The sequence below is a fragment of the Triticum aestivum genome, chromosome 7D (genome assembly GCF_018294505.1).
Source record: "Triticum aestivum cultivar Chinese Spring chromosome 7D, IWGSC CS RefSeq v2.1, whole genome shotgun sequence".
Lineage (NCBI taxonomy): Eukaryota > Viridiplantae > Streptophyta > Magnoliopsida > Poales > Poaceae > Triticum > Triticum aestivum.
In genome coordinates, this window is record NC_057814.1 from 290,183,139 (window position 1) to 290,190,792 (window position 7,654).

The window sequence follows — 7,654 nt, forward strand, 5'->3', positions numbered from 1 at the left end:
ATAAAACAGCTCTCTGAAGAGCAGTAGACTCGGCTCTTCTCCAAGATATACTTCACAAAAGACTTGGAAGTTGCAGATGTTGGATATGGAATTGGGTCCTATATCCTGAGGTCGAAGGTCAAAGAAGTTGAGCACATCCCGGAAGAATTTTGAGCCGGGCGGTGCGAAGCCTCGGCTCATATGGTCCGCAAAGATCACTACCTCCCCCTCCCTCGGCTGTGGTTTTTCTTCTGACGGATCAGGGGCACGGTAGGACATCACTTCCTTCCTGGGCAGATATCCGGACTTAACGAAGTTGGCCAGGGTCTCATCAGTGACGTTGGATCTCATCCAGTTGCAAGTGATGGGAGCTTTGGGAGGCATGGTGACGGTTGGTGATCTATGATAAAGAGGAAAGTGTCCGGGTTAATTATAAGCCGGAGTTTATCATTCAAACTACAATGACGGCTTATGAAGGGGACTAATGGTACGTATTGATACGGTGGGTTATCTAAGCCGTCGGGGTATTCAGGATGAGTTGGTCATCTACGGAGCATGGTTCTCTTTAAACCGGAAAGTTCTCTTTAAACCGGAAAGTTCTACGGCGCGTGTTTTCTTTAAGTCGGAAATATAAGCCACCAAGATTCAAGGGCTGCAGTTTTTACTAAGTGTGGTAAAACAGATTTCACATATTACAGTAACTTTTTTGGATCAAAATGGTCGGGCAAGATGAAAATTTTCTAGACCTAAAGAAACAGAAGCAGAAGAAGTTCTTAAGGTGGAACATGGTTTTTAAGCAGTAAAAAGAGGATTTTTTGCAGATGGAATGGATCTCGAACATTTACCGCAAAGGTTCTACGAAGAGTTAAGATCAATGGGGGCAGTGACTACAGGGGTTACTGAAACTTGCGGCGATGGTGAAGAACGCGAAGAACACAAGATGAACCCTACCACAGATTTGTTCTAGCAAGGCAGAGAAGACTCACCGGAATTGAGGAAGAGCGAAGGTCGCCGCCGTTATCTGGTCCGGGTCAGGGTGATGCAGCGGCCGGGTCGATGAAGATCAGGGGCGCGACGGCGGCGGCGGTGGCAGAAGCTCGGGCAGAGGAACGACAGCGCGAGGAAGAAGAAGGAGAGTGTGAGAAGAGAGTGCCGGGCCGGCCTATTTATAAGGCAAGTCATAAGTGGGCGCGATATTCAAGGAGACCACGGCGTGGTTATCTCCCCCTCACGGCGCCTCGATTTTCGGAAAGACAGTAATAGCAGAGATCCGTTGCGGATCTGGCGGAGTAAAAACGGACATAATGGAGGATGATGTCACGGCGGATTATCCGGAGTCCGGAGAATGACGTCACTCCGGGTTATGGCCTTCACACGAACAGTAAGCCGGAGATTTTTCTGTTGGCAGAGTTGAAGATTGACATGGGCCGGCTCAAGTCAATCCGGGGCCTAATGTTGAGGATATAGACCTGGGAGTCACCCGCCAGGAGGGCCGGGTTACACTAAGGGTCATTGCCAGAAGCCCGGAGTTAAGTTTCAAGATAATGGGCCAGAGATGGGCTAAGACCCGGCGATGGCTTAAAGCCCGTAGTACAATCTTTATTGTTATAGTAGACTTGTAGTGTAAGGCAAGTATTGTTTAGAGTTCGAGCCGGACACTCTTATGAGCCGGCCGGGACTCTAAGGGCCGCTGGGTGTCAACCTCCCTATATAAAGGGACGACCCGGCAGCGGTTTAGGGGTGACAACAATCTGATCGAGAGCCGGGCATAGCTGTTTAGCTCCCTGGTTATCGAAACCCTAATCAATAACACCTCGAACTGGACGTAGGCTTTTACCTTCACCGTAAGGGGCCGAACCAGTATAAACCCTCGTGTTCCTTGTCCCACTTAACCCCTTCAAGCTTCCCAATTGCGATGGCTCCACGACTAAGTCCTAACCCGAGGACATCTGCCGTGACAATTCCACGACAGGAACCAAAAAACTTTTTCTAAAAGAGAAGCGATTGAAAGGTGATGCATTGGAGAAGTCAGGGTCGACCTTGAACACTTATGTTCATGCTCATGGAAACAATGTAGAATTTTTCATGAAGATTCTCAGAAAAATAATTATCACCTCGTACAATTCCATTATATTATAAAATTAATGTGCCAAGAGTTGCTTTTAGGATGAGTAGATTGCTTGTTGGTATGTGCGGTGCAAAAACAGAAACTTTGGTTGTAGTGCGTGATTTTACATCTTTTACTGGAACATCGAAAGTTTCTGAAACATTTTGCACAGTCTTGCTATAAAAATTGTTTATTTTTTCCTAATTTTTCAGAATTTTTGGAGTACCAGAAGTATGGTGAATGTTCAGATTACTACAGACTACCTGTTTAAGACAAATTCTGTTTTTGATGCATTGTTTTGCTTGTTTTGATGAAACTATCGATTCTATCGGTGGTATAAGCCATGGAAAAGTTATAATTCAGTGGCTACAATGCACAAACAAAATATGAATTGGTTTGGAACAGTACTTAGAGTAGTGATTTGCTTTATTATACTAACGGATCTTACCGAGCTCTCTGTTGAGTTTTGTGTGGATGAAGTGATCAAAGATCGAGGAGGTCTCGATATGAGGAGAAGGAGGAGAGGCAAGAGCTCAAGCTTGGGGATGCCCAAGGCACCCCAAGTAAATATTCAACGCAAGCGTCTAAGCTTGGGGATACCCCGGAAGGCATCCCATCTTTCTTCAACAAATATCAGTATGTTTTCGTCTTCATTTCGTTCACGTGATATGCGTAATTCTTGGAGCTTCTTTTGCGCTTAGTTTTTACTTTTATTTTGTGCACCATGCTGGTATGAGATAGTCCATGGTTGATTTATCGAATACTCATTGCACTTCACTTATATCTTTTGAGTGTGGCTTTATAGAATGCTTCATGTGCTTCACTTATATCATTTGAAGTTTGGATTGCCTGTTTCTCTTCACATAGAAAACCGTTGTTTGTAGAATGCTCTTTTGCTTCACTTATATTTATTGGATCATGATCTTTTGTAGAAAGAATTAAACTGTCATGCTTCACTTATATCTATTTAGAGAGTTAACAGGAATTGGTCATTTGCATGGTTAGTCACAAAATCCTACATAAAACTTGGATCACTGAATATGATATGTCTGATTCCTTGCAATAGTTTTGCGATATAGAGATGGAATATGTGGGAGGTACTAGTAAATGGTTGTGGTTAGTAAGAATATTCGTGTTAAGGTTTGTGATTCCCGAAGCATGCACGTATAGTCTCTCGTTATGCTATGAAGTTGGAGCATGATTTATTATTGATTGTCTTCCTTATGAGTGGCGGTCGGGGACGAGCGATGGTCTTTTCCTACCAATCTATCCCCCTAGGGACATGCGTAGTAGTACTTTGCATCGAGGGCTAATAAACTTTTGCAATAAGTATATGAGTTCTTTATGACTAATGTGAGTCCATGGATTATACGCACTCTTACCTTTCCGCAATTTGCTAGCCTCTACGGTACCGTGCATTGCCCTTTCTCACCTCGAGAGTCGGTGCAAACTTCGCGGGTGCATCCAAACCCCGTGATATGATACACTCTATCACACATAAGACTTATTATATATTCCTCAAAACAGCCACCATACCTACCTATTATGGCCCTTCCATAGCCATTCCGAGATATATTGCCATGCAACTTCCACCGTTTCCGTTTTGATGACTTGAGCATTCATTGTCATATTGCTTTGCATGATCGTAAGATAGCTAGCATGATATTTCCATGGCTTGTCCATTTCTTGATATCGTTGTTATGCTAGATCATTGCACATCCTGGTACACTGCCAGAGGCATTCGTATAGAGCCTTTCATTGTTATAGGTATCGAGTTGTAATTTTTATTTCTATTGAGTTGTAAGTAAATAGAAGTGTGATGATCATCATTATTCATTTTTAGAGCATTGCCCCAGTGAGGAAAGGATGATGGAGACTATGATTCCCCCACAAGTCGGGATGAGACTCCGGACAATGAGAGAAAAAAATAAAAAAGGAAAAAATAAAAAAATAAAAAATAAAAAATAGAAAAAGGAAAAGAAATAAAGAAATAAAGATAGAAGGGTCATGCTAGTTCCACACTTGTGCTTCAAAGTAGCACCATGTTTTTCATATGGAGAGTCTCCTATGTTGTCACTTTCATATACTAGTGGGAATTTTTCATTATAGGATTAGATGCACACCCACTTAGTTTTCATATTGAGCTTTCATACACTTATAGCTCTTAGTGCATTCGTTGCATGGCAATCCCTACTCCTCGCATTGATATCAATTGATGGGCATCTCCATAGCCCGTTGGTTAGCCGCGTCACTGTGAGACTTTCTACTTCTTGTCTTCTTTATATTTAACCCTATCATCATACTCCATTCCACCCGTAGTGCTATATCCATGGCTTGCGCTCATGTATTGCGTGAGGGTTGAAAAACCTGAAGCGCATTAAAAAGTATGAACCAATTGCTCGGCTTGTCATGATAAATACTTTGTGTTAAGAAGACAGAGCATGACAAGACTATATGATTTTGTAGGGATAGCTTTCTTTAGCGTTGATATTTTGAAAGACATGATTGTTCGTTGGGATGCCTGAGTATTGATGTCTTTATGTCAAATTATAGACTATTGCTTTGAATCACTCTTGTCTTAATATTCATGCCATGATTAGATATATGATCAAGTTTATGCTAGGGGGCATTCCACATCAAAAATTATATTTTTATCATTTACCTGCTCGAGGACGAGCAGGAATTAAGCTTGGGGATGCTGATACATCTCTGTCGTATCTATAAATTTTGATTGTTTCTGCCAATACTATACAACTTTTACATATTTTTGGCAACAATTTATATGATTTATTGGACTAACCTATTGATCTAGTGCCCAGTGCCAGTTCCTATTTTTTGCATGTTTTTTGTTTTGTAGAAAATCCATATCAAACGAAGTCCAAACGCGATAAAAATTTACGGAGAATTATTTTGGAATATATGTGATTTTTGGGAGGTGGAATCAACGCAAACAGGGCCCACAGTGCCCACAACCCACCAGGGCGCGCCTGGGGGTGCCAGGCGCGCCCAGGTATCTTGTGCCCTCCTCGAAGGTCGGTTGGGGCCCTTCTTCTGGCACAAGAAAGATAATTTATGGGAAAAATCGTGTGAAAATTTCAGCGCCATCGGAGTTACGGATCTCCGAGAATTTAAAAAACCATGAAGGGCCGGATCTGGGGAACGCGAAACAGAAGAGAACGGAGAGGGAGATCCAATCTCAGAGGAGCTCCCACCCCTCCGCCGCCATGGAGGCCATGGACCAGAGGGGGAACTCTCCTCCCATCTAGGGGGAGGCCAAGGAAGAAGAAGGAGGGGGGCTCCCTCTCCCCCTCTCTCCCGGTGGCGCCGGAGTGCCGTCGGGGCAAGGATCATGACGGCGATCTACATCGACAATCTTGCTACTGTCAACACCAACTTTCTCCCCCTCTATGCAGAGGTGTAAAACCCCTTCTCCCCACTGTAATCTCTACTTAAACATGGTGCTCAACTCCATATATTATTTCCCAATGATCTATGGTTATCCTATGATGTTTGAGTAGATCTATTTTGTTCTATGGGTTAACCGTGATCTTGGTTGGTATGATTGTATATTTTATTTATGGTGTTGTCCTACGGTGCCCTCCATCTCGCGCAAATGTGAGGGCCCCCCGCTGTAGGGTGTTGCAATATGTTCATGGTTTGCTTATTGTCAGTGTTGCGGGGGGATGACAGCAGCCTAAACGCGGATAAGTGGGTTATGGCGTATGGGATAAAGAAGACTTGATACTTAATTCTATGGTTGGGTTTCATGACCTTAATGATCTTTAGTAGTTGCAGATGCTTTCTAGGGGTCCAATCATAAGTGCATATGATCCAAGTAGAGAAAGTATGTTAGCTCATGCCTCTCCCTCATATAAAATTACAAGATTGATTACTGGTACTTGTTGTCGATTGCCTAGGGACAAATGACTTTCTTGTTGACAAAAGCTATCCAATTTTATTACCTTGTAATTTGTCGGATGTGGGGTTCTGATAAACCCTTAAGGCTCGAACACTGGGGTGCGCGCGAAGTCTTTCCCTCCTACCGATCTACGCCCTAGCTCGCTAAGATCTCGCGGACGAACTCGACGAACTCGTAACACAGAAAGACACGAGATTTATACTGGTTTGGGCCACCGTTGTGGTGTAATACCCTACTCCAGTGTGGTGGTGGTGGATTGCCTCTTGGGCTGATGATGAACAGTACAGAGGGAAGAACAGCCTCCTGAGGTTGAGGTGTTCTTGTGCTTGGTGTCGCAGCGGGTGAGAGCTGGATGAACTACTCGATGCCCCTACTGTGGTGGCTAGCTCTACTTATATAGGCCATGGACCTCTTCCCAAATATTGAGCGGGAATGGAGCCAACAACGGCGGGCAAATTTGAAGGGGGACAGCCAGTACAAGCTATCCTGACAAAAGCGGTCTTCGCCTGCGAAAAGCTCTGGTTGTGACGCCATCTTGGGCTCCCCGATGACCTCCGTCTTGCCGTCCTCCTAGTCTTGGTCTCGTTGCACCGATATAGCAACCTTTGTCTGATGCCTCGGGACTCCTCGCCTGCGCTTTCTTCCTTAGCACCAAAGAGGAAACAAGGACGCTGCGCGCTGGCGCCCGCCTGGTGTCGATCGTCACGGCTCACGTCACGAGAGCCTTGTGAGGTTCGCCCCGCCTTGATATCTCCGCTCCTCGTGAGCCTGCCTGACTAGGCCACTCCTGAGGAGGTCTAGTGTCGTCCGCCTCGCGAGGTTTGGCCCCTCGCGAGGGTCTTGGATGCCTTGTTGATGAAGATGGGCCGTATGGCCTGCTGGCTTAGCCACACCACGGGCCGCAGGCAGGCAAGTCTGGGGACCCCCGTTCCCAGAACGCCGACAGTAGCCCCCGGCCCCAAGGTGCGCTCGGGCTTGGCTTCGCGGCGAAGCCAAGGGTCAAGTTCGGAGCGCCGCGGGCCCCAAAAGCATGCGGCCTCGGTTGACGCGTGGTGGTTGACTGGACGTGGGCGTCTCCGCTTCCCCACGCTACCTCGGCAACTGCACGACGTGACAAGTCCCTACGACATGCAAGAAAAACCATCATCACCAGCGATCATGGAAGGTGCCGGTTGGCCTTCTTCCGCTATAAATGGGAGGGGCGGAGCCCCCATCGCCCATCTCTTCCTTGCTTGCTTTCTCTTGGTTGATCAGGCCGACATCTTCGGCGAAGAAGAGGAAGGAGGATGCGGCAGCCGTGCCTCCCTCCGCAGAGAAAGGAGGTAGCAGCGCCCGCACCTCCCCAGCCCGGTCGTCCTCGCGGGGCCAAGAGGAACATCGCCGCGTGGAATCAGCCCCCATGGCCCCGCTGGCTCCGGAAGTGCCGGTGCCTGGTGAGGCTGATGAGTGTCGGTGCCAAAACCGGTGGATCTCGGGTAGGGGGTCCCGAACTGTGCGTCTAAGGCGGACGGTAACAGGAGGCGGGGGACACGATGTTTCCCCAGGTTCGGGCCCTCTCGATGGAGGTAATACCCTACTTCCTGCTTGATTGATCTTGATGATATGAGTATTACAAGAGTTGATCTACCACGAGATCGTAGAGGCTAAAC